A 25635-nucleotide genomic window follows, 5' to 3' on the forward strand; every position below is an offset into this window, starting at 1 on the left:
TGCAGCCACCTTCAGACGGACCGAGTCCTCTAATCCACGTGTTTTCTCCACCATTTTTACAGCAGATAAACACAATCACCGCTCAATCGCACACTAGGGCCCCACAAGGGGGAACCCCAGTCACAACTGCCCTCCAAACAACACCAGCAGCAGAAAACCACCACTGATCTTGCCAAAAGGCCGAGAAGCGATAACCAGAATTGGTTTCCAACTACGGTGCCACCCAAGGATTCTGAAAAGTCCATTTGTGGAGATGGCCACCTGGACTCCCGTTAAGAAGACATGCTGTCAACCTCTAGATCCCTCACATGCCTGCACTTTTCGGCTTGCTGCTGCTGCAATCCACGCGTTTTAGATCTGCATAACTCCACCTCTTTTAGCACAGTACCCTCAACCCCCGGCTGTTCCCACCCGCCTCAACACCGTTGGAAGGGAGGAGAACCAATTAAGGCGGGGGGGGGGTGGAACGAGCAGCTGTCTACCCTTAGCAGGAGGGTTGCTGATTAATTACCTCTCCTGCTGCTGCTGCTGCTGGCTGTCCAGCAGCAGACTGAAGGTGGCTGCTGCTGTGCGCAGGTATATAAAGGCTCAGAGCCTATTATGACACGCGCAGCCAGCGTTCCATTGCCACATTCCGTCTACTGCAGGCGGGATACCTGGATGGCTGAATGTCACTGAGAAGCTCACAGAGACCGCCATAAGCAACAGTTTAAAAGAATGCCACAGACTAATCAACCAAACTTTTTGGGTTGGTTTCTCTTTTATAGTCTGCAGGCATTAAATGAAAGAAGTCAGTGTTCCAGCAGAGGGAGACAACGTTTCAGAAAAGGCATTGTAGCAAACCAAAAAAGAAATTTTAAGCGCAGCAGAGTAACCAGCTCACATACCTGTTAGCTCAGGTGAGTTTAAAAGGCTGCTGTTGATAACAAGGGCATTTGCTAAATAGATGGTGTGTGTGCAACAATATACTGAAAGGTCAATTATATTGTGCAGCTTATCTCACCACCTGTAGTTATTTAGGTGAAAGCTCCAAAATGCTTGCCTAATATGTCTGTTTATCCAAAAGGAAGTATAGAGGGAGAGCTAGATAGATAGCATTGCATTACATTACATTACATGGCAATGCAATGCACAGTTGATGAAGTTGAACCAAAATGAGCTTGTCATCTGGCTTCTGCAACTTTTAACATGAAAAATCCAATGAGGAGAAGAAAAGCAAAGCCAAAGAGTCCATCCCAAAATCCGACAAACAAGCAAAATGAACAAAAAGCATTGAATTCAATTCTTTCTGATTTTAGAAACTGCATTAAAGAAGGGGTGCACCGGTCCTGGAGATACTGCAATACCAGGTCAATGCGTGGAGTGGACAGAGCAAGCTCTTTTTCCATCTCCCTGTTCTAAAAATCCATTTAATATATGGTCCCCAGATAGGGGACGTATCAGATATTAAACTGATAAGAACAGATACTACACTTGATCTTAGCCAAAAGGCCGAGAAGCGATAACCAGAATTGGTTTCCGACTACGGTGCCACCCAAGGATTCTGAAAAGTCCATTTGTGGAGATGGCCACCTGGACTCCCGTTAAGAAGACATGCTGTCAACCTCTAGATCCCTCACATGCCTGCACTTTTCGGCTTGCTGCTGCTGCAATCCATGCGTTTTAGATCTGCATAACTCCACCTCTTTTAGCACAGTACCCTCAACCCCCGGCTGTTCCCACCCGCCTCAACACCGTTGGAAGGGAGGAGAACCAATTAAGGCGGGGGGGGGGTGGAACGAGCAGCTGTCTACCCTTAGCAGGAGGGTTGCTGATTAATTACCTCTCCTGCTGCTGCTGCTGCTGGCTGTCCAGCAGCAGACTGAAGGTGGCTGCTGCTGTGCGCAGGTATATAAAGGCTCAGAGCCTATTATGACACGCGCAGCCAGCGTTCCATTGCCACATTCCGTCTACTGCAGGCGGGATACCTGGATGGCTGAATGTCACTGAGAAGCTCACAGAGACCGCCATAAGCAACAGTTTAAAAGAATGCCACAGACTAATCAACCAAACTTTTTGGGTTGGTTTCTCTTTTATAGTCTGCAGGCATTAAATGAAAGAAGTCAGTGTTCCAGCAGAGGGAGACAACGTTTCAGAAAAGGCATTGTAGCAAACCAAAAAAGAAATTTTAAGCGCAGCAGAGTAACCAGCTCACATACCTGTTAGCTCAGGTGAGTTTAAAAGGCTGCTGTTGATAACAAGGGCATTTGCTAAATAGATGGTGTGTGTGCAACAATATACTGAAAGGTCAATTATATTGTGCAGCTTATCTCACCACCTGTAGTTATTTAGGTGAAAGCTCCAAAATGCTTGCCTAATATGTCTGTTTATCCAAAAGGAAGTATAGAGGGAGAGCTAGATAGATAGCATTGCATTACATTACATTACATTACATGGCAATGCAATGCACAGTTGCTGAAGTTGAACCAAAATGAGCTTGTCATCTGGCTTCTGCAACTTTTAACATGAAAAATCCAATGAGGAGAAGAAAAGCAAAGCCAAAGAGTCCATCCCAAAATCCGACAAACAAGCAAAATGAACAAAAAGCATTGAATTCAATTCTTTCTGATTTTAGAAACTGCATTAAAGAAGGGGTGCACCGGTCCTGGAGATACTGCAATACCAGGTCAATGCGTGGAGTGGACAGAGCAAGCTCTTTTTCCATCTCCCTGTTCTAAAATTCCATTTAATATATGGTCCCCAGATAGGGGACGTATCAGATATTAAACTGATAAGAACAGATACTACACTTGATCTTAGCCAAAAGGCCGAGAAGCGATAACCAGAATTGGTTTCCGACTACGGTGCCACCCAAGGATTCTGAAAAGTCCATTTGTGGAGATGGCCACCTGGACTCCCGTTAAGAAGACATGCTGTCAACCTCTAGATCCCTCACATGCCTGCACTTTTCGGCTTGCTGCTGCTGCAATCCACGCGTTTTAGATCTGCATAACTCCACCTCTTTTAGCACAGTACCCTCAACCCCCGGCTGTTCCCACCCGCCTCAACACCGTTGGAAGGGAGGAGAACCAATTAAGGCGGGGGGGGGTGGAACGAGCAGCTGTCTACCCTTAGCAGGAGGGTTGCTGATTAATTACCTCTCCTGATGCTGCTGCTGCTGGCTGTCCAGCAGCAGACTGAAGGTGGCTGCTGCTGTGCGCAGGTATATAAAGGCTCAGAGCCTATTATGACACGCGCAGCCAGCGTTCCATTGCCACATTCCGTCTACTGCAGGCGAGATACCTGGATGGCTGAATGTCACTGAGAAGCTCACAGAGACCGCCATAAGCAACAGTTTAAAAGAATGCCACAGACTAATCAACCAAACTTTTTGGGTTGGTTTCTCTTTTATAGTCTGCAGGCATTAAATGAAAGAAGTCAGTGTTCCAGCAGAGGGAGACAACGTTTCAGAAAAGGCATTGTAGCAAACCAAAAAAGAAATTTTAAGCGCAGCAGAGTAACCAGCTCACATACCTGTTAGCTCAGGTGAGTTTAAAAGGCTGCTGTTGATAACAAGGGCATTTGCTAAATAGATGGTGTGTGTGCAACAATATACTGAAAGGTCAATTATATTGTGCAGCTTATCTCACCACCTGTAGTTATTTAGGTGAAAGCTCCAAAATGCTTGCCTAATATGTCTGTTTATCCAAAAGGAAGTATAGAGGGAGAGCTAGATAGAGAGCATTGCATTACATTACATTACATTACATCGCAATGCAATGCACAGTTGCTGAAGTTGAACCAAAATGAGCTTGTCATCTGGCTTCTGCAACTTTTAACATGAAAAATCCAATGAGGAGAAGAAAAGCAAAGCCAAAGAGTCCATCCCAAAATACGACAAACAAGCAAAATGAACAAAAAGCATTGAATTCAATTCTTTCTGATTTTAGAAACTGCATTAAAGAAGGGGTGCACCGGTCCTGGAGATACTGCAATACCAGGTCAATGCGTGGAGTGGACAGAGCAAGCTCTTTTTCCATCTCCCTGTTCTAAAAATCCATTTAATATATGGTCCCCAGATAGGGGACGTATCAGATATTAAACTGATAAGAACAGATACTACACTTGATCTTAGCCAAAAGGCCGAGAAGCGATAACCAGAATTCGTTTCCGACTACGGTGCCACCCAAGGATTCTGAAAAGTCCATTTGTGGAGATGGCCACCTGGACTCCCGTTAAGAAGACATGCTGTCAACCTCTAGATCCCTCACATGCCTGCACTTTTCGGCTTGCTGCTGCTGCAATCCACGCGTTTTAGATCTGCATAACTCCACCTCTTTTAGCACAGTACCCTCAACCCCCGGCTGTTCCCACCCGCCTCAACACCGTTGGAAGGGAGGAGAACCAATTAAGGCGGGGGGGGGGTGGAACGAGCAGCTGTCTACCCTTAGCAGGAGGGTTGCTGATTAATTACCTCTCCTGCTGCTGCTGCTGCTGGCTGTCCAGCAGCAGACTGAAGGTGGCTGCTGCTGTGCGCAGGTATATAAAGGCTCAGAGCCTATTATGACACGCGCAGCCAGCGTTCCATTGCCACATTCCGTCTACTGCAGGCGGGATACCTGGATGGCTGAATGTCACTGAGAAGCTCACAGAGACCGCCATAAGCAACAGTTTAAAAGAATGCCACAGACTAATCAACCAAACTTTTTGGGTTGGTTTCTCTTTTATAGTCTGCAGGCATTAAATGAAAGAATTCAGTGTTCCAGCAGAGGGAGACAACGTTTCAGAAAAGGCATTGTAGCAAACCAAAAAAGAAATTTTAAGCGCAGCAAAGTAACCAGCTCACATACCTGTTAGCTCAGGTGAGTTTAAAAGGCTGCTGTTGATAACAAGGGCATTTGCTAAATAGATGGTGTGTGTGCAACAATATACTGAAAGGTCAATTATATTGTGCAGCTTATCTCACCACCTGTAGTTATTTAGGTGAAAGCTCCAAAATGCTTGCCTAATATGTCTGTTTATCCAAAAGGAAGTATAGAGGGAGAGCTAGATAGATAGCATTGCATTACATTACATTACATGGCAATGCAATGCACAGTTGCTGAAGTTGAACCAAAATGAGCTTGTCATCTGGCTTCTGCAACTTTTAACATGAAAAATCTAATGAGGAGAAGAAAAGCAAAGCCAAAGAGTCCATCCCAAAATCCGACAAACAAGCAAAATTAACAAAAAGCATTGAATTCAATTCTTTCTGATTTTAGAAACTGCATTAAAGAAGGGGTGCACCGGTCCTGGAGATACTGCAATACCAGGTCAATGCGTGGAGTGGACAGAGCAAGCTCTTTTTCCATCTCCCTGTTCTAAAAATCCATTTAATATATGGTCCCCAGATAGGGGACGTATCAGATATTAAACTGATAAGAACAGATACTACACTTGATCTTAGCCAAAAGGCCGAGAAGCGATAACCAGAATTGGTTTCCGACTACGGTGCCACCCAAGGATTCTGAAAAGTCCATTTGTGGAGATGGCCACCTGGACTCCCGTTAAGAAGACATGCTGTCAACCTCTAGATCCCTCACATGCCTGCACTTTTCGGCTTGCTGCTGCTGCAATCCACGCGTTTTAGATCTGCATAACTCCACCTCTTTTAGCACAGTACCCTCAACCCCCGGCTGTTCCCACCCGCCTCAACACCGTTGGAAGGGAGGAGAACCAATTAAGGCGGGGGGGGGTGGAACGAGCAGCTGTCTACCCTTAGCAGGAGGGTTGCTGATTAATTACCTCTCCTGCTGCTGCTGCTGCTGGCTGTCCAGCAGCAGACTGAAGGTGGCTGCTGCTGTGCGCAGGTATATAAAGGCTCAGAGCCTATTATGACACGCGCAGCCAGCGTTCCATTGCCACATTCCGTCTACTGCAGGCGGGATACCTGGATGGCTGAATGTCACTGAGAAGCTCACAGAGACCGCCATAAGCAACAGTTTAAAAGAATGCCACAGACTAATCAACCAAACTTTTTGGGTTGGTTTCTCTTTTATAGTCTGCAGGCATTAAATGAAAGAAGTCAGTGTTCCAGCAGAGGGAGACAACGTTTCAGAAAAGGCATTGTAGCAAACCAAAAAAGAAATTTTAAGCGCAGCAGAGTAACCAGCTCACATACCTGTTAGCTCAGGTGAGTTTAAAAGGCTGCTGTTGATAACAAGGGCATTTGCTAAATAGATGGTGTGTGTGCAACAATATACTGAAAGGTCAATTATATTGTGCAGCTTATCTCACCACCTGTAGTTATTTAGGTGAAAGCTCCAAAATGCTTGCCTAATATGTCTGTTTATCCAAAAGGAAGTATAGAGGGAGAGCTAGATAGATAGCATTGCATTACATTACATTACATGGCAATGCAATGCACAGTTGCTGAAGTTGAACCAAAATGAGCTTGTCATCTGGCTTCTGCAACTTTTAACATGAAAAATCCAATGAGGAGAAGAAAAGCAAAGCCAAAGAGTCCATCCCAAAATCCGACAAACAAGCAAAATGAACAAAAAGCATTGAATTCAATTCTTTCTGATTTTAGAAACTGCATTAAAGAAGGGGTGCACCGGTCCTGGAGATACTGCAATACCAGGTCAATGCGTGGAGTGGACAGAGCAAGCTCTTTTTCCATCTCCCTGTTCTAAAAATCCATTTAATATATGGTCCCCAGATAGGGGACGTATCAGATATTAAACTGATAAGAACAGATACTACACTTGATCTTAGCCAAAAGGCCGAGAAGCGATAACCAGAATTGGTTTCCGACTACGGTGCCACCCAAGGATTCTGAAAAGTCCATTTGTGGAGATGGCCACCTGGACTCCCGTTAAGAAGACATGCTGTCAACCTCTAGATCCCTCACATGCCTGCACTTTTCGGCTTGCTGCTGCTGCAATCCACGCGTTTTAGATCTGCATAACTCCACCTCTTTTAGCACAGTACCCTCAACCCCCGGCTGTTCCCACCCGCCTCAACACCGTTGGAAGGGAGGAGAACCAATTAAGGCGGGGGGGGTGGAACGAGCAGCTGTCTACCCTTAGCAGGAGGGTTGCTGATTAATTACCTCTCCTGCTGCTGCTGCTGCTGGCTGTCCAGCAGCAGACTGAAGGTGGCTGCTGCTGTGCGCAGGTATATAAAGGCTCAGAGCCTATTATGACACGCGCAGCCAGCGTTCCATTGCCACATTCCGTCTACTGCAGGCGGGATACCTGGATGGCTGAATGTCACTGAGAAGCCCACAGAGACCGCCATAAGCAACAGTTTAAAAGAATGCCATAGACTAATCAACCAAACTTTTTGGGTTGGTTTCTCTTTTATAGTCTGCAGGCATTAAATGAAAGAAGTCAGTGTTCCAGCAGAGGGAGACAACGTTTCAGAAAAGGCATTGTAGCAAACCAAAAAAGAAATTTTAAGCGCAGCAGAGTAACCAGCTCACATACCTGTTAGCTCAGGTGAGTTTAAAAGGCTGCTGTTGATAACAAGGGCATTTGCTAAATAGATGGTGTGTGTGCAACAATATACTGAAAGGTCAATTATATTGTGCAGCTTATCTCACCACCTGTAGTTATTTAGGTGAAAGCTCCAAAATGCTTGCCTAATATGTCTGTTTATCCAAAAGGAAGTATAGAGGGAGAGCTAGATAGATAGCATTGCATTACATTACATTACATGGCAATGCAATGCACAGTTGCTGAAGTTGAACCAAAATGAGCTTGTCATCTGGCTTCTGCAACTTTTAACATGAAAAATCCAATGAGGAGAAGAAAAGCAAAGCCAAAGAGTCCATCCCAAAATCCGACAAACAAGCAAAATGAACAAAAAGCATTGAATTCAATTCTTTCTGATTTTAGAAACTGCATTAAAGAAGGGGTGCACCGGTCCTGGAGATACTGCAATACCAGGTCAATGCGTGGAGTGGACAGAGCAAGCTCTTTTTCCATCTCCCTGTTCTAAAAATCCATTTAATATATGGTCCCCAAATAGGGGACGTATCAGATATTAAACTGATAAGAACAGATACTACACTTGATCTTAGCCAAAAGGCCGAGAAGCGATAACCAGAATTGGTTTCCGACTACGGTGCCACCCAAGGATTCTGAAAAGTCCATTTGTGGAGATGGCCACCTGGACTCCCGTTAAGAAGACATGCTGTCAACCTCTAGATCCCTCACATGCCTGCACTTTTCGGCTTGCTGCTGCTGCAATCCACGTTTTTTAGATCTGCATAACTCCACCTCTTTTAGCACAGTACCCTCAACCCCCGGCTGTTCCCACCCGCCTCAACACCGTTGGAAGGGAGGAGAACCAATTAAGGCGGGGGGGGGGTGGAACGAGCAGCTGTCTACCCTTAGCAGGAGGGTTGCTGATTAATTACCTCTCCTGCTGCTGCTGCTGCTGGCTGTCCAGCAGCAGACTGAAGGTGGCTGCTGCTGTGCGCAGGTATATAAAGGCTCAGAGCCTATTATGACACGCGCAGCCAGCGTTCCATTGCCACATTCCGTCTACTGCAGGCGGGATACATGGATGGCTGAATGTCACTGAGAAGCTCACAGAGACCGCCATAAGCAACAGTTTAAAAGAATGCCACAGACTAATCAACCAAACTTTTTGGGTTGGTTTCTCTTTTATAGTCTGCAGGCATTAAATGAAAGAAGTCAGTGTTCCAGCAGAGGGAGACAACGTTTCAGAAAAGGCATTGTAGCAAACCAAAAAAGAAATTTTAAGCGCAGCAGAGTAACCAGCTCACATACCTGTTAGCTCAGGTGAGTTTAAAAGGCTGCTGTTGATAACAAGGGCATTTGCTAAATAGATGGTGTGTGTGCAACAATATACTGAAAGGTCAATTATATTGTGCAGCTTATCTCACCACCTGTAGTTATTTAGGTGAAAGCTCCAAAATGCTTGCCTAATATGTCTGTTTATCCAAAAGGAAGTATAGAGGGAGAGCAAGATAGATAGCATTGCATTACATTACATTACATGGCAATGCAATGCACAGTTGCTGAAGTTGAACCAAAATGAGCTTGTCATCTGGCTTCTGCAACTTTTAACATGAAAAATCCAATGAGGAGAAGAAAAGCAAAGCCAAAGAGTCCATCCCAAAATCCGACAAACAAGCAAAATGAACAAAAAGCATTGAATTCAATTCTTTCTGATTTTAGAAACTGCATTAAAGAAGGGGTGCACCGGTCCTGGAGATACTGCAATACCAGGTCAATGCGTGGAGTGGACAGAGCAAGCTCTTTTTCCATCTCCCTGTTCTAAAAATCCATTTAATATATGGTCCCCAGATAGGGGACGTATCAGATATTAAACTGATAAGAACAGATACTACACTTGATCTTAGCCAAAAGGCCGAGAAGCGATAACCAGAATTGGTTTCCGACTACGGTGCCACCCAAGGATTCTGAAAAGTCCATTTGTGGAGATGGCCACCTGGACTCCCGTTAAGAAGACATGCTGTCAACCTCTAGATCCCTCACATGCCTGCACTTTTCGGCTTGCTGCTGCTGCAATCCACGCGTTTAAGATCTGCATAACTCCACCTCTTTTAGCACAGTACCCTCAACCCCCGGCTGTTCCCACCCGCCTCAACACCGTTGGAAGGGAGGAGAACCAATTAAGGCGGGGGGGGGGTGGAACGAGCAGCTGTCTACCCTTAGCAGGAGGGTTGCTGATTAATTACCTCTCCTGCTGCTGCTGCTGCTGGCCGTCCAGCAGCAGACTGAAGGTGGCTGCTGCTGTGCGCAGGTATATAAAGGCTCAGAGCCTATTATGACACGCGCAGCCAGCGTTCCATTGCCACATTCCGTCTACTGCAGGCGGGATACCTGGATGGCTGAATGTCACTGAGAAGCTCACAGAGACCGCCATAAGCAACAGTTTAAAAGAATGCCACAGACTAATCAACCAAACTTTTTGGGTTGGTTTCTCTTTTATAGTCTGCAGGCATTAAATGAAAGAAGTCAGTGTTCCAGCAGAGGGAGACAACGTTTCAGAAAAGGCATTGTAGCAAACCAAAAAAGAAATTTTAAGCGCAGCAGAGTAACCAGCTCACATACCTGTTAGCTCAGGTGAGTTTAAAAGGCTGCTGTTGATAACAAGGGCATTTGCTAAATAGATGGTGTGTGTGCAACAATATACTGAAAGGTCAATTATATTGTGCAGCTTATCTCACCACCTGTAGTTATTTAGGTGAAAGCTCCAAAATGCTTGCCTAATATGTCTGTTTATCCAAAAGGAAGTATAGAGGGAGAGATAGATAGATAGCATTGCATTACATTACATTACATGGCAATGCAATGCACAGTTGCTGAAGTTGAACCAAAATGAGCTTGTCATCTGGCTTCTGCAACTTTTAACATGAAAAATCCAATGAGGAGAAGAAAAGCAAAGCCAAAGAGTCCATCCCAAAATCCGACAAACAAGCAAAATGAACAAAAAGCATTGAATTCAATTCTTTCTGATTTTAGAAACTGCATTAAAGAAGGGGTGCACCGGTCCTGGAGATACTGCAATACCAGGTCAATGCGTGGAGTGGACATAGCAAGCTCTTTTTCCATCTCCCTGTTCTAAAAATCCATTTAATATATGGTCCCCAGATAGGGGACGTATCAGATATTAAACTGATAAGAACAGATACTACACTTGATCTTAGCCAAAAGGCCGAGAAGCGATAACCAGAATTGGTTTCCGACTACGGTGCCACCCAAGGATTCTGAAAAGTCCATTTGTGGAGATGGCCACCTGGACTCCCGTTAAGAAGACATGCTGTCAACCTCTAGATCCCTCACATGCCTGCACTTTTCGGCTTGCTGCTGCTGCAATCCACGCGTTTTAGATCTGCATAACTCCACCTCTTTTAGCACAGTACCCTCAACCCCCGGCTGTTCCCACCCGCCTCAACACCGTTGGAAGGGAGGAGAACCAATTAAGGCGGGGGGGGGTGGAACGAGCAGCTGTCTACCCTTAGCAGGAGGGTTGCTGATTAATTACCTCTCCTGCTGCTGCTGCTGCTGGCTGTCCAGCAGCAGACTGAAGGTGGCTGCTGCTGTGCGCAGGTATATAAAGGCTCAGAGCCTATTATGACACGCGCAGCCAGCGTTCCATTGCCACATTCCGTCTACTGCAGGCGGGATACCTGGATGGCTGAATGTCACTGAGAAGCTCACAGAGACCGCCATAAGCAACAGTTTAAAAGAATGCCACAGACTAATCAACCAAACTTTTTGGGTTGGTTTCTCTTTTATAGTCTGCAGGCATTAAATGAAAGAAGTCAGTGTTCCAGCAGAGGGAGACAACGTTTCAGAAAAGGCATTGTAGCAAACCAAAAAAGAAATTTTAAGCGCAGCAGAGTAACCAGCTCACATACCTGTTAGCTCAGGTGAGTTTAAAAGGCTGCTGTTGATAACAAGGGCATTTGCTAAATAGATGGTGTGTGTGCAACAATATACTGAAAGGTCAATTATATTGTGCAGCTTATCTCACCACCTGTAGTTATTTAGGTGAAAGCTCCAAAATGCTTGCCTAATATGTCTGTTTATCCAAAAGGAAGTATAGAGGGAGAGCTAGATAGATAGCATTGCATTACATTACATTACATGGCAATGCAATGCACAGTTGCTGAAGTTGAACCAAAATGAGCTTGTCATCTGGCTTCTGCAACTTTTAACATGAAAAATCCAATGAGGAGAAGAAAAGCAAAGCCAAAGAGTCCATCCCAAAATCCGACAAACAAGCAAAATGAACAAAAAGCATTGAATTCAATTCTTTCTGATTTTAGAAACTGCATTAAAGAAGGGGTGCACCGGTCCTGGAGATACTGCAATACCAGGTCAATGCGTGGAGTGGACAGAGCAAGCTCTTTTTCCATCTCCCTGTTCTAAAAATCCATTTAATATATGGTCCCCAGATAGGGGACGTATCAGATATTAAACTGATAAGAACAGATACTACACTTGATCTTAGCCAAAAGGCCGAGAAGCGATAACCAGAATTGGCTTCCGACTACGGTGCCACCCAAGGATTCTGAAAAGTCCATTTGTGGAGATGGCCACCTGGACTCCCGTTAAGAAGACATGCTGTCAACCTCTAGATCCCTCACATGCCTGCACTTTTCGGCTTGCTGCTGCTGCAATCCACGCGTTTTAGATCTGCATAACTCCACCTCTTTTAGCACAGTACCCTCAACCCCCGGCTGTTCCCACCCGCCTCAACACCGTTGGAAGGGAGGAGAACCAATTAAGGCGGGGGGGGGGGGGTGGAACGAGCAGCTGTCTACCCTTAGCAGGAGGGTTGCTGATTAATTACCTCTCCTGCTGCTGCTGGCTGTCCAGCAGCAGACTGAAGGTGGCTGCTGCTGTGCGCAGGTATATAAAGGCTCAGAGCCTATTATGACACGCGCAGCCAGCGTTCCATTGCCACATTCCGTCTACTGCAGGCGGGATACCTGGATGGCTGAATGTCACTGAGAAGCTCACAGAGACCGCCATAAGCAACAGTTTAAAAGAATGCCACAGACTAATCAACCAAACTTTTTGGGTTGGTTTCTCTTTTATAGTCTGCAGGCATTAAATGAAAGAAGTCAGTGTTCCAGCAGAGGGAGACAACGTTTCAGAAAAGGCATTGTAGCAAACCAAAAAAGAAATTTTAAGCGCAGCAGAGTAACCAGCTCACATACCTGTTAGCTCAGGTGAGTTTAAAAGGCTGCTGTTGATAACAAGGGCATTTGCTAAATAGATGGTGTGTGTGCAACAATATACTGAAAGGTCAATTATATTGTGCAGCTTATCTCACCACCTGTAGTTATTTAGGTGAAAGCTCCAAAATGCTTGCCTAATATGTCTGTTTATCCAAAAGGAAGTATAGAGGGAGAGCTAGATAGATAGCATTGCATTACATTACATTACATGGCAATGCAATGCACAGTTGCTGAAGTTGAACCAAAATGAGCTTGTCATCTGGCTTCTGCAACTTTTAACATGAAAAATCCAATGAGGAGAAGAAAAGCAAAGCCAAAGAGTCCATCCCAAAATCCGACAAACAAGCAAAATGAACAAAAAGCATTGAATTCAATTCTTTCTGATTTTAGAAACTGCATTAAAGAAGGGGTGCACCGGTCCTGGAGATACTGCAATACCAGGTCAATGCGTGGAGTGGACAGAGCAAGCTCTTTTTCCATCTCCCTGTTCTAAAAATCCATTTAATATATGGTCCCCAGATAGGGGACGTATCAGATATTAAACTGATAAGAACAGATACTACACTTGATCTTAGCCAAAAGGCCGAGAAGCGATAACCAGAATTGGTTTCCGACTACGGTGCCACCCAAGGATTCTGAAAAGTCTTTTGTGGAGATGGCCACCTGGACTCCCGTTAAGAAGACATGCTGTCAACCTCTAGATCCCTCACATGCCTGCACTTTTCGGCTTGCTGCTGCTGCAATCCACGCGTTTTAGATCTGCATAACTCCACCTCTTTTAGCACAGTACCCTCAACCCCCGGCTGTTCCCACCCGCCTCAACACCGTTGGAAGGGAGGAGAACCAATTAAGGCGGGGGGGGGGTGGAACGAGCAGCTGTCTACCCTTAGCAGGAGGGTTGCTGATTAATTACCTCTCCTGCTGCTGCTGCTGCTGGCTGTCCAGCAGCAGACTGAAGGTGGCTGCTGCTGTGCACAGGTATATAAAGGCTCAGAGCCTATTATGACACGCGCAGCCAGCGCTCCATTGCCACATTCCGTCTACTGCAGGCGGGATACCTGGATGGCTGAATGTCACTGAGAAGCTCACAGAGACCGCCATAAGCAACAGTTTAAAAGAATGCCACAGACTAATCAACCAAACTTTTTGGGTTGGTTTCTCTTTTATAGTCTGCAGGCATTAAATGAAAGAAGTCAGTGTTCCAGCAGAGGGAGACAACGTTTCAGAAAAGGCATTGTAGCAAACCAAAAAAGAAATTTTAAGCGCAGCAGAGTAACCAGCTCACATACCTGTTAGCTCAGGTGAGTTTAAAAGGCTGCTGTTGATAACAAGGGCATTTGCTAAATAGATGGTGTGTGTGCAACAATATACTGAAAGGTCAATTATATTGTGCAGCTTATCTCACCACCTGTAGTTATTTAGGTGAAAGCTCCAAAATGCTTGCCTAATATGTCTGTTTATCCAAAAGGAAGTATAGAGGGAGAGCTAGATAGATAGCATTGCATTACATTACATTACATGGCAATGCAATGCACAGTTGCTGAAGTTGAACCAAAATGAGCTTCTCATCTGGCTTCTGCAACTTTTAACATGAAAAATCCAATGAGGAGAAGAAAAGCAAAGCCAAAGAGTCCATCCCAAAATCCGACAAACAAGCAAAATGAACAAAAAGCATTGAATTCAATTCTTTCTGATTTTAGAAACTGCATTAAAGAAGGGGTGCACCGGTCCTGGAGATACTGCAATACCAGGTCAATGCGTGGAGTGGACAGAGCAAGCTCTTTTTCCATCTCCCTGTTCTAAAAATCCATTTAATATATGGTCCCCAGATAGGGGACGTATCAGATATTAAACTGATAAGAACAGATACTACACTTGATCTTAGCCAAAAGGCCGAGAAGCGATAACCAGAATTGGTTTCCGACTACGGTGCCACCCAAGGATTCTGAAAAGTCCATTTGTGGAGATGGCCACCTGGACTCCCGTTAAGAAGACATGCTGTCAACCTCTAGATCCCTCACATGCCTGCACTTTTCGGCTTGCTGCTGCTGCAATCCACGCGTTTTAGATCTGCATAACTCCACCTCTTTTAGCACAGTACCCTCAACCCCCGGCTGTTCCCACCCGCCTCAACACCGTTGGAAGGGAGGAGAACCAATTAAGGCGGGGGGGGGTGGAACGAGCAGCTGTCTACCCTTAGCAGGAGGGTTGCTGATTAATTACCTCTCCTGCTGCTGCTGCTGCTGGCTGTCCAGCAGCAGACTGAAGGTGGCTGCTGCTGTGCGCAGGTATATAAAGGCTCAGAGCCTATTATGACATGCGCAGCCAGCGTTCCATTGCCACATTCCGTCTACTGCAGGCGGGATACCTGGATGGCTGAATGTCACTGAGAAGCTCACAGAGACCGCCATAAGCAACAGTTTAAAAGAATGCCACAGACTAATCAACCAAACTTTTTGGGTTGGTTTCTCTTTTATAGTCTGCAGGCATTAAATGAAAGAAGTCAGTGTTCCAGCAGAGGGAGACAACGTTTCAGAAAAGGCATTGTAGCAAACCAAAAAAGAAATTTTAAGTGCAGCAGAGTAACCAGCTCACATACCTGTTAGCTCAGGTGAGTTTAAAAGGCTGCTGTTGATAACAAGGGCATTTGCTAAATAGATGGTGTGTGTGCAACAATATACTGAAAGGTCAATTATATTGTGCAGCTTATCTCACCACCTGTAGTTATTTAGGTGAAAGCTCCAAAATGCTTGCCTAATATGTCTGTTTATCCAAAAGGAAGTATAGAGGGAGAGCTAGATAGATAGCATTGCATTACATTACATTACATGGCAATGCAATGCACAGTTGCTGAAGTTGAACCAAAATGAGCTTGTCATCTGGCTTCTGCAACTTTTAACATGAAAAATCCAATGAGGAGAAGAAAAGCAAAGCCAAAGAGTCCATCCCAAAATCTGACAAACAAGCAAAATGAACAAAAAGCATTGAATTCAATTCTTTCTGATTTTAGAAACTGCATTAAAGAAGGGGTGCACCGGTCCTGGAGATACTGCAATACCAGGTCAATGCGTGGAGTGGACAGAGCAAGCTCTTTTTCCATCTCCCTGTTCTAAAAATCCATTTAATATATGGTCCCCAGATAGGGGACGTATCAGATATTAAACTGATAAGAACAGATACTACACTTGATCTTAGCCAAAAGGCCGAGAAGCGATAACCAGAATTGGTTTCCGACTACGGTGCCACCCAAGGATTCTGAAAAGTCCATTTGTGGAGATGGCCACCTGGACTCCCGTTAAGAAGACATGCTGTCAACCTCTAGATCCCTCACATGCCTGCACTTTTCGGCTTGCTGCTGCTGCAATCCACGCGTTTTAGATCTGCATAACTCCACCTCTTTTAGCACAGTACCCTCAACCCCCGGCTGTTCCCACCCGCCTCAACACCGTTGGAAGGGAGGAGAACCAATTAAGGCGGGGGGGGGGGGGTGGAACGAGCAGCTGTCTACCCTTAGCAGGAGGGTTGCTGATTAATTACCTCTCCTGCTGCTGCTGCTGCTGGCTGTCCAGCAGCAGACTGAAGGTGGCTGCTGCTGTGCGCAGGTATATAAAGGCTCAGAGCCTATTATGACACGCGCAGCCAGCGTTCCATTGCCACATTCCGTCTACTGCAGGCGGGATACCTGGATGGCTGAATGTCACTGAGAAGCTCACAGAGACCGCCATAAGCAACAGTTTAAAAGAATGCCACAGACTGATCAACCAAACTTTTTGGGTTGGTTTCTCTTTTATAGTCTGCAGGCATTAAATGAAAGAAGTCAGTGTTCCAGCAGAGGGAGACAACGTTTCAGAAAAGGCATTGTAGCAAACCAAAAAAGAAATTTTAAGCGCAGCAGAGTAACCAGCTCACATACCTGTTAGCTCAGGTGAGTTTAAAAGGCTGCTGTTGATAACAAGGGCATTTGCTAAATAGATGGTGTGTGTGCAACAATATACTGAAAGGTCAATTATATTGTGCAGCTTATCTCACCACCTGTAGTTATTTAGGTGAAAGCTCCAAAATGCTTGCCTAATATGTCTGTTTATCCAAAAGGAGGTATAGAGGGAGAGCTAGATAGATAGCATTGCATTACATTACATTACATGGCAATGCAATGCACAGTTGCTGAAGTTGAACCAAAATGAGCTTGTCATCTGGCTTCTGCAACTTTTAACATGAAAAATCCAATGAGGAGAAGAAAAGCAAAGCCAAAGAGTCCATCCCAAAATCCGACAAACAAGCAAAATGAACAAAAAGCATTGAATTCAATTCTTTCTGATTTTAGAAACTGCATTAAAGAAGGGGTGCACCGGTCCTGGAGATACTGCAATATCAGGTCAATGCGTGGAGTGGACAGAGCAAGCTCTTTTTCCATCTCCCTGTTCTAAAAATCCATTTAATATATGGTCCCCAGATAGGGGACGTATCAGATATTAAACTGATAAGAACAGATACTACACTTGATCTTAGCCAAAAGGCCGAGAAGCGATAACCAGAATTGGTTTCCGACTACGGTGCCACCCAAGGATTCTGAAAAGTCCATTTGTGGAGATGGCCACCTGGACTCCCGTTAAGAAGACATGCTGTCAACCTCTAGATCCCTCACATGCCTGCACTTTTCGGCTTGCTGCTGCTGCAATCCACGCGTTTTAGATCTGCATAACTCCACCTCTTTTAGCACAGTACCCTCAACCCCCGGCTGTTCCCACCCGCCTCAACACCGTTGGAAGGGAGGAGAACCAATTAAGGCGGGGGGGGGGGGTGGAACGAGCAGCTGTCTACCCTTAGCAGGAGGGTTGCTGATTAATTACCTCTCCTGCTGCTGCTGCTGCTGGCTGTCCAGCAGCAGACTGAAGGTGGCTGCTGCTGTGCGCAGGTATATAAAGGCTCAGAGCCTATTATGACACGCGCAGCCAGCGTTCCATTGCCACATTCCGTCTACTGCAGGCGGGATACCTGGATGGCTGAATGTCACTGAGAAGCTCACAGAGACCGCCATAAGCAACAGTTTAAAAGAATGCCACAGACTAATCAACCAAACTTTTTGGGTTGGTTTCTCTTTTATAGTCTGCAGGCATTAAATGAAAGAAGTCAGTGTTCCAGCAGAGGGAGACAACGTTTCAGAAAAGGCATTGTAGCAAACCAAAAAAGAAATTTTAAGCGCAGCAGAGTAACCAGCTCACATACCTGTTAGCTCAGGTGAGTTTAAAAGGCTGCTGTTGATAACAAGGGCATTTGCTAAATAGATGGTGTGTGTGCAACAATATACTGAAAGGTCAATTATATTGTGCAGCTTATCTCACCACCTGTAGTTATTTAGGTGAAAGCTCCAAAATGCTTGCCTAATATGTCTGTTTATCCAAAAGGAAGTATAGAGGGAGAGCTAGATAGATAGCATTGCATTACATTACATTACATGGCAATGCAATGCACAGTTGCTGAAGTTGAACCAAAATGAGCTTGTCATCTGGCTTCTGCAACTTTTAACATGAAAAATCCAATGAGGAGAAGAAAAGCAAAGCCAAAGAGTCCATCCCAAAATCCGACAAACAAGCAAAATGAACAAAAAGCATTGAATTCAATTCTTTCTGATTTTAGAAACTGCATTAAAGAAGGGGTGCACCGGTCCTGGAGATACTGCAATACCAGGTCAATGCGTGGAGTGGACAGAGCAAGCTCTTTTTCCATCTCCCTGTTCTAAAAATCCATTTAATATATGGTCCCCAGATAGGGGACGTATCAGATATTAAACTGATAAGAACAGATACTACACTTGATCTTAGCCAAAAGGCCGAGAAGCGATAACCAGAATTGGTTTCCGACTACGGTGCCACCCAAGGATTCTGAAAAGTCCATTTGTGGAGATGGCCACCTGGACTCCCGTTAAGAAGACATGCTGTCAACCTCTAGATCCCTCACATGCCTGCACTTTTCGGCTTGCTGCTGCTGCAATCCACGCGTTTTAGATCTGCATAACTCCACCTCTTTTAGCACAGTACCCTCAACCCCCGGCTGTTCCCACCCGCCTCAACACCGTTGGAAGGGAGGAGAACCAATTAAGGCGGGGGGGGGGGGTGGAACGAGCAGCTGTCTACCCTTAGCAGGAGGGTTGCTGATTAATTACCTCTCCTGCTGCTGCTGCTGCTGGCTGTCCAGCAGCAGACTGAAGGTGGCTGCTGCTGTGCGCAGGTATATAAAGGCTCAGAGCCTATTATGACACGCGCAGCCAGCGTTCCATTGCCACATTCCGTCTACTGCAGGCGGGATACCTGGATGGCTGAATGTCACTGAGAAGCTCACAGAGACCGCCATAAGCAACAGTTTAAAAGAATGCCACAGACTAATCAACCAAACTTTTTGGGTTGGTTTCTCTTTTATAGTCTGCAGGCATTAAATGAAAGAAGTCAGTGTTCCAGCAGAGGGAGACAACGTTTCAGAAAAGGCATTGTAGCAAACCAAAAAAGAAATTTTAAGCGCAGCAGAGTAACCAGCTCACATACCTGTTAGCTCAGGTGAGTTTAAAAGGCTGCTGTTGATAACAAGGGCATTTGCTAAATAGATGGTGTGTGTGCAACAATATACTGAAAGGTCAATTATATTGTGCAGCTTATCTCACCACCTGTAGTTATTTAGGTGAAAGCTCCAAAATGCTTGCCTAATATGTCTGTTTATCCAAAAGGAAGTATAGAGGGAGAGCTAGATAGATAGCATTGCATTACATTACATTACATGGCAATGCAATGCACAGTTGCTGAAGTTGAACCAAAATGAGCTTGTCATCTGGCTTCTGCAACTTTTAACATGAAAAATCCAATGAGGAGAAGAAAAGCAAAGCCAAAGAGTCCATCCCAAAATCCGACAAACAAGTAAAATGAACAAAAAGCATTGAATTCAATTCTTTCTGATTTTAGAAACTGCATTAAAGAAGGGGTGCACCGGTCCTGGAGATACTGCAATACCAGGTCAATGCGTGGAGTGGACAGAGCAAGCTCTTTTTCCATCTCCCTGTTCTAAAAATCCATTTAATATATGGTCCCCAGATAGGGGACGTATCAGATATTAAACTGATAAGAACAGATACTACACTTGATCTTAGCCAAAAGGCCGAGAAGCGATAACCAGAATTGGTTTCCGACTACGGTGCCACCCAAGGATTCTGAAAAGTCCATTTGTGGAGATGGCCACCTGGACTCCCGTTAAGAAGACATGCTGTCAACCTCTAGATCCATCACATGCCTGCACTTTTCGGCTTGCTGCTGCTGCAATCCACGCGTTTTAGATCTGCATAACTCCACCTCTATTAGCACAGTACCCTCAACCCCCGGCTGTTCCCACCCGCCTCAACACCGTTGGAAGGGAGGAGAACCAATTAAGGCGGGGGGGGGGTGGAACGAGCAGCTGTCTACCCTTAGCAGGAGGGTTGCTGATTAATTACCTCTCCTGCTGCTGCTGCTGCTGGCTGTCCAGCAGCAGACTGAAGGTGGCTGCTGCTGTGCGCAGGTATATAAAGGCTCAGAGCCTATTATGACACGCGCAGCCAGCGTTCCATTGCCACATTCCGTCTACTGCAGGCGGGATACCTGGATGGCTGAATGTCACTGAGAAGCTCACAGAGACCGCCATAAGCAACAGTTTAAAAGAATGCCACAGACTAATCAACCAAACTTTTTGGGTTGGTTTCTCTTTTATAGTCTGCAGGCATTAAATGAAAGAAGTCAGTGTTCTAGCAGAGGGAGACAACGTTTCAGAAAAGGCATTGTAGCAAACCAAAAAAGAAATTTTAAGTGCAGCAGAGTAACCAGCTCACATACCTGTTAGCTCAGGTGAGTTTAAAAGGCTGCTGTTGATAACAAGGGCATTTGCTAAATAGATGGTGTGTGTGCAACAATATACTGAAAGGTCAATTATATTGTGCAGCTTATCTCACCACCTGTAGTTATTTAGGTGAAAGCTCCAAAATGCTTGCCTAATATGTCTGTTTATCCAAAAGGAAGTATAGAGGGAGAGCTAGATAGATAGCATTGCATTACATTACATTACATGGCAATGCAATGCACAGTTGCTGAAGTTGAACCAAAATGAGCTTGTCATCTGGCTTCTGCAACTTTTAACATGAAAAATCCAATGAGGAGAAGAAAAGCAAAGCCAAAGAGTCCATCCCAAAATCCGACAAACAAGCAAAATGAACAAAAAGCATTGAATTCAATTCTTTCTGATTTTAGAAACTGCATTAAAGAAGGGGTGCACTGGTCCTGGAGATACTGCAATACCAGGTCAATGCGTGGAGTGGACAGAGCAAGCTCTTTTTCCATCTCCCTGTTCTAAAAATCCATTTAATATATGGTCCCCAGATAGGGGACGTATCAGATATTAAACTGATAAGAACAGATACTACACTTGATCTTAGCCAAAAGGCCGAGAAGCGATAACCAGAATTGGTTTCCGACTACGGTGCCACCCAAGGATTCTGAAAAGTCCATTTGTGGAGATGGCCACCTGGACTCCCGTTAAGAAGACATGCTGTCAACCTCTAGATCCCTCACATGCCTGCACTTTTCGGCTTGCTGCTGCTGCAATCCACGCGTTTTAGATCTGCATAACTCCACCTCTTTTAGCACAGTACCCTCAACCCCCGGCTGTTCCCACCCGCCTCAACACCGTTGGAAGGGAGGAGAACCAATTAAGGCGGGGGGGGGTGGAACGAGCAGCTGTCTACCCTTAGCAGGAGGGTTGCTGATTAATTACCTCTCCTGCTGCTGCTGCTGCTGGCTGTCCAGCAGCAGACTGAAGGTGGCTGCTGCTGTGCGCAGGTATATAAAGGCTCAGAGCCTATTATGACACGCGCAGCCAGCGTTCCATTGCCACATTCCGTCTACTGCAGGCGGGATACCTGGATGGCTGAATGTCACTGAGAAGCTCACAGAGACCGCCATAAGCAACAGTTTAAAAGAATGCCACAGACTAATCAACCAAACTTTTTGGGTTGGTTTCTCTTTTATAGTCTGCAGGCATTAAATGAAAGAAGTCAGTGTTCCAGCAGAGGGAGACAACGTTTCAGAAAAGGCATTGTAGCAAACCAAAAAAGAAATTTTAAGCGCAGCAGAGTAACCAGCTCACATACCTGTTAGCTCAGGTGAGTTTAAAAGGCTGCTGTTGATAACAAGGGCATTTGCTAAATAGATGGTGTGTGTGCAACAATATACTGAAAGGTCAATTATATTGTGCAGCTTATCTCACCACCTGTAGTTATTTAGGTGAAAGCTCCAAAATGCTTGCCTAATATGTCTGTTTATCCAAAAGGAAGTATAGAGGGAGAGCTAGATAGATAGCATTGCATTACATTACATTACATGGCAATGCAATGCACAGTTGCTGAAGTTGAACCAAAATGAGCTTGTCATCTGGCTTCTGCAACTTTTAACATGAAAAATCCAATGAGGAGAACAAAAGCAAAGCCAAAGAGTCCATCCCAAAATCCGACAAACAAGCAAAATGAACAAAAAGCATTGAATTCAATTCTTTCTGATTTTAGAAACTGCATTAAAGAAGGGGTGCACCGGTCCTGGAGATACTGCAATACCAGGTCAATGCGTGGAGTGGACAGAGCAAGCTCTTTTTCCATCTCCCTGTTCTAAAAATCCATTTAATATATGGTCCCCAGATAGGGGACGTATCAGATATTAAACTGATAAGAACAGATACTACACTTGATCTTAGCCAAAAGGCCGAGAAGCGATAACCAGAATTGGTTTCCGACTACGGTGCCACCCAAGGATTCTGAAAAGTCCATTTGTGGAGATGGCCACCTGGACTCCCGTTAAGAAGACATGCTGTCAACCTCTAGATCCCTCACATGCCTGCACTTTTCGGCTTGCTGCTGCTGCAATCCACGCGTTTTAGATCTGCATAACTCCACCTCTTTTAGCACAGTACCCTCAACCCCCGGCTGTTCCCACCCGCCTCAACACCGTTGGAAGGGAGGAGAACCAATTAAGGCGGGGGGGGGGGTGGAACGAGCAGCTGTCTACCCTTAGCAGGAGGGTTGCTGATTAATTACCTCTCCTGCTGCTGCTGCTGCTGGCTGTCCAGCAGCAGACTGAAGGTGGCTGCTGCTGTGCGCAGGTATATAAAGGCTCAGAGCCTATTATGACACGCGCAGCCAGCGTTCCATTGCCACATTCCGTCTACTGCAGGCGGGATACCTGGATGGCTGAATGTCACTGAGAAGCTCACAGAGACCGCCATAAGCAACAGTTTAAAAGAATGCCACAGACTAATCAACCAAACTTTTTGGGTTGGTTTCTCTTTTATAGTCTGCAGGCATTAAATGAAAGAAGTCAGTGTTCCAGCAGAGGGAGACAACGTTTCAGAAAAGGCATTGTAGCAAACCAAAAAAGAAATTTTAAGCGCAGCAGAGTAACCAGCTCACATACCTGTTAGCTCAGGTGAGTTTAAAAGGCTGCTGTTGATAACAAGGGCATTTGCTAAATAGATGGTGTGTGTGCAACAATATACTGAAAGGTCAATTATATTGTGCAGCTTATCTCACCACCTGTAGTTATTTAGGTGAAAGCTCCAAAATGCTTGCCTAATATGTCTGTTTATCCAAAAGGAAGTATAGAGGGAGAGCTAGATAGATAGCATTGCATTACATTACATTACATGGCAATGCAATGCACAGTTGCTGAAGTTGAACCAAAATGAGCTTGTCATCTGGCTTCTGCAACTTTTAACATGAAAAATCCAATGAGGAGAAGAAAAGCAAAGCCAAAGAGTCCATCCCAAAATCCGACAAACAAGCAAAATGAACAAAAAGCATTGAATTCAATTCTTTCTGATTTTAGAAACTGCATTAAAGAAGGGGTGCACCGGTCCTGGAGATACTGCAATACCAGTTCAATGCGTGGAGTGGACAGAGCAAGCTCTTTTTCCATCGCCCTGTTCTAAAAATCCATTTAATATATGGTCCCCAGATAGGGGACGTATCAGATATTAAACTGATAAGAACAGATACTACACTTGATCTTAGCCAAAAGGCCGAGAAGCGATAACCAGAATTGGTTTCCGATTACGGTGCCACCCAAGGATTCTGAAAAGTCCATTTGTGGAGATGGCCACCTGGACTCCCGTTAAGAAGACATGCTGTCAACCTCTAGATCCCTCACATGCCTGCACTTTTCGGCTTGCTGCTGCTGCAATCCACGCGTTTTAGATCTGCATAACTCCACCTCTTTTAGCACAGTACCCTCAACCCCCGGCTGTTCCCACCCGCCTCAACACCGTTGGAAGGGAGGAGAACCAATTAAGGCGGGGGGGGGGGGGAACGAGCAGCTGTCTACCCTTAGCAGGAGGGTTGCTGATTAATTACCTCTCCTGCTGCTGCTGCTGCTGGCTGTCCAGCAGCAGACTGAAGGTGGCTGCTGCTGTGCGCAGGTATATAAAGGCTCAGAGCCTATTATGACACGCGCAGCCAGCGTTCCATTGCCACATTCCGTCTACTGCAGGCGGGATACCTGGATGGCTGAATGTCACTGAGAAGCTCACAGAGACCGCCATAAGCAACAGTTTAAAAGAATGCCACAGACTAATCAACCAAACTTTTTGGGTTGGTTTCTCTTTTATAGTCTGCAGGCATTAAATGAAAGAAGTCAGTGTTCCAGCAGAGGGAGACAACGTTTCAGAAAAGGCATTGTAGCAAACCAAAAAAGAAATTTTAAGCGCAGCAGAGTAACCAGCTCACATACCTGTTAGCTCAGGTGAGTTTAAAAGGCTGCTGTTGATAACAAGGGCATTTGCTAAATAGATGGTGTGTGTGCAACAATATACTGAAAGGTCAATTATATTGTGCAGCTTATCTCACCACCTGTAGTTATTTAGGTGAAAGCTCCAAAATGCTTGCCTAATATGTCTGTTTATCCAAAAGGAAGTATAGAGGGAGAGCTAGATAGATAGCATTGCATTACATTACATTACATGGCAATGCAATGCACAGTTGCTGAAGTTGAACCAAAATGAGCTTGTCATCTGGCTTCTGCAACTTTTAACATGAAAAATCCAATGAGGAGAAGAAAAGCAAAGCCAAAGAGTCCATCCCAAAATCCGACAAACAAGCAAAATGAACAAAAAGCATTGAATTCAATTCTTTCTGATTTTAGAAACTGCATTAAAGAAGGGGTGCACCGGTCCTGGAGATACTGCAATACCAGGTCAATGCGTGGAGTGGACAGAGCAAGCTCTTTTTCCATCTCCCTGTTCTAAAAATCCATTTAATATATGGTCCCCAGATAGGGGACGTATCAGATATTAAACTGATAAGAACAGATACTACACTTGATCTTAGCCAAAAGGCCGAGAAGCGATAACCAGAATTGGTTTCCGACTACGGTGCCACCCAAGGATTCTGAAAAGTCCATTTGTGGAGATGGCCACCTGGACTCCCGTTAAGAAGACATGCTGTCAACCTCTAGATCCCTCACATGCCTGCACTTTTCGGCTTGCTGCTGCTGCAATCCACGCATTTTAGATCTGCATAACTCCACCTCTTTTAGCACAGTACCCTCAACCCCCAGCTGTTCCCACCCGACTCAACACCGTTGGAAGGGAGGAGAACCAATTAAGGCGGGGGGGGGGGTGGAACGAGCAGCTGTCTACCCTTAGCAGGAGGGTTGCTGATTAATTACCTCTCCTGCTGCTGCTGCTGCTGGCTGTCCAGCAGCAGACTGAAGGTGGCTGCTGCTGTGCGCAGGTATATAAAGGCTCAGAGCCTATTATGACACGCACAGCCAGCGTTCCATTGCCACATTCCGTCTACTGCAGGCGGGATACCTGGATGGCTGAATGTCACTGAGAAGCTCACAGAGACCGCCATAAGCAACAGTTTAAAAGAA

General features: G+C 45.3%; 19 non-coding genes across 19 annotated transcripts; all 19 read right to left on the minus strand.

The window, feature by feature from the left end:
- Positions 1–1312: 1312 nt before the first annotated feature.
- Positions 1313–1503, minus strand: LOC141195035 (U2 spliceosomal RNA). The gene has a single exon (XR_012267644.1). It is a non-coding gene; the product is annotated as a U2 spliceosomal RNA (small nuclear RNA).
- Positions 1504–2628: 1125 nt separating this feature from the next.
- On the minus strand, positions 2629–2819 carry LOC141195898 (U2 spliceosomal RNA). The gene has a single exon (XR_012268469.1). It is a non-coding gene; the product is annotated as a U2 spliceosomal RNA (small nuclear RNA).
- A 1124-nt stretch (positions 2820–3943) lies between these two features.
- On the minus strand, positions 3944–4134 carry LOC141195036 (U2 spliceosomal RNA). Its single transcript, XR_012267645.1, has one exon. It is a non-coding gene; the product is annotated as a U2 spliceosomal RNA (small nuclear RNA).
- A 1120-nt stretch (positions 4135–5254) lies between these two features.
- LOC141195037 (U2 spliceosomal RNA) lies at positions 5255–5445 on the minus strand. Its single transcript, XR_012267646.1, has one exon. It is a non-coding gene; the product is annotated as a U2 spliceosomal RNA (small nuclear RNA).
- Positions 5446–6564: 1119 nt separating this feature from the next.
- On the minus strand, positions 6565–6755 carry LOC141195038 (U2 spliceosomal RNA). Its single transcript, XR_012267647.1, has one exon. It is a non-coding gene; the product is annotated as a U2 spliceosomal RNA (small nuclear RNA).
- A 1118-nt stretch (positions 6756–7873) lies between these two features.
- Positions 7874–8064, minus strand: LOC141196632 (U2 spliceosomal RNA). The gene has a single exon (XR_012269032.1). It is a non-coding gene; the product is annotated as a U2 spliceosomal RNA (small nuclear RNA).
- A 1120-nt stretch (positions 8065–9184) lies between these two features.
- On the minus strand, positions 9185–9375 carry LOC141195039 (U2 spliceosomal RNA). The gene has a single exon (XR_012267648.1). It is a non-coding gene; the product is annotated as a U2 spliceosomal RNA (small nuclear RNA).
- A 1120-nt stretch (positions 9376–10495) lies between these two features.
- Positions 10496–10686, minus strand: LOC141195994 (U2 spliceosomal RNA). Its single transcript, XR_012268563.1, has one exon. It is a non-coding gene; the product is annotated as a U2 spliceosomal RNA (small nuclear RNA).
- Positions 10687–11805: 1119 nt separating this feature from the next.
- On the minus strand, positions 11806–11996 carry LOC141195040 (U2 spliceosomal RNA). Its single transcript, XR_012267649.1, has one exon. It is a non-coding gene; the product is annotated as a U2 spliceosomal RNA (small nuclear RNA).
- Positions 11997–13113: 1117 nt separating this feature from the next.
- Positions 13114–13304, minus strand: LOC141195041 (U2 spliceosomal RNA). Its single transcript, XR_012267650.1, has one exon. It is a non-coding gene; the product is annotated as a U2 spliceosomal RNA (small nuclear RNA).
- Positions 13305–14423: 1119 nt separating this feature from the next.
- LOC141195043 (U2 spliceosomal RNA) lies at positions 14424–14614 on the minus strand. The gene has a single exon (XR_012267652.1). It is a non-coding gene; the product is annotated as a U2 spliceosomal RNA (small nuclear RNA).
- A 1119-nt stretch (positions 14615–15733) lies between these two features.
- Positions 15734–15924, minus strand: LOC141195044 (U2 spliceosomal RNA). Its single transcript, XR_012267653.1, has one exon. It is a non-coding gene; the product is annotated as a U2 spliceosomal RNA (small nuclear RNA).
- A 1123-nt stretch (positions 15925–17047) lies between these two features.
- LOC141196060 (U2 spliceosomal RNA) lies at positions 17048–17238 on the minus strand. The gene has a single exon (XR_012268627.1). It is a non-coding gene; the product is annotated as a U2 spliceosomal RNA (small nuclear RNA).
- A 1122-nt stretch (positions 17239–18360) lies between these two features.
- On the minus strand, positions 18361–18551 carry LOC141195045 (U2 spliceosomal RNA). Its single transcript, XR_012267654.1, has one exon. It is a non-coding gene; the product is annotated as a U2 spliceosomal RNA (small nuclear RNA).
- Positions 18552–19673: 1122 nt separating this feature from the next.
- LOC141195046 (U2 spliceosomal RNA) lies at positions 19674–19864 on the minus strand. The gene has a single exon (XR_012267655.1). It is a non-coding gene; the product is annotated as a U2 spliceosomal RNA (small nuclear RNA).
- A 1120-nt stretch (positions 19865–20984) lies between these two features.
- On the minus strand, positions 20985–21175 carry LOC141195001 (U2 spliceosomal RNA). The gene has a single exon (XR_012267612.1). It is a non-coding gene; the product is annotated as a U2 spliceosomal RNA (small nuclear RNA).
- A 1119-nt stretch (positions 21176–22294) lies between these two features.
- On the minus strand, positions 22295–22485 carry LOC141195047 (U2 spliceosomal RNA). Its single transcript, XR_012267656.1, has one exon. It is a non-coding gene; the product is annotated as a U2 spliceosomal RNA (small nuclear RNA).
- A 1121-nt stretch (positions 22486–23606) lies between these two features.
- Positions 23607–23797, minus strand: LOC141196179 (U2 spliceosomal RNA). Its single transcript, XR_012268745.1, has one exon. It is a non-coding gene; the product is annotated as a U2 spliceosomal RNA (small nuclear RNA).
- Positions 23798–24917: 1120 nt separating this feature from the next.
- LOC141195048 (U2 spliceosomal RNA) lies at positions 24918–25108 on the minus strand. The gene has a single exon (XR_012267657.1). It is a non-coding gene; the product is annotated as a U2 spliceosomal RNA (small nuclear RNA).
- Between the last annotated feature and the right edge of the window lie 527 nt (positions 25109–25635).

The sequence above is a fragment of the Phyllobates terribilis genome, unplaced genomic scaffold, assembly GCF_046119375.1.
Source record: "Phyllobates terribilis strain yellow unplaced genomic scaffold, ASM4611937v1 Scaffold_74__1_contigs__length_7073193, whole genome shotgun sequence".
NCBI lineage: Eukaryota > Metazoa > Chordata > Amphibia > Anura > Dendrobatidae > Phyllobates > Phyllobates terribilis.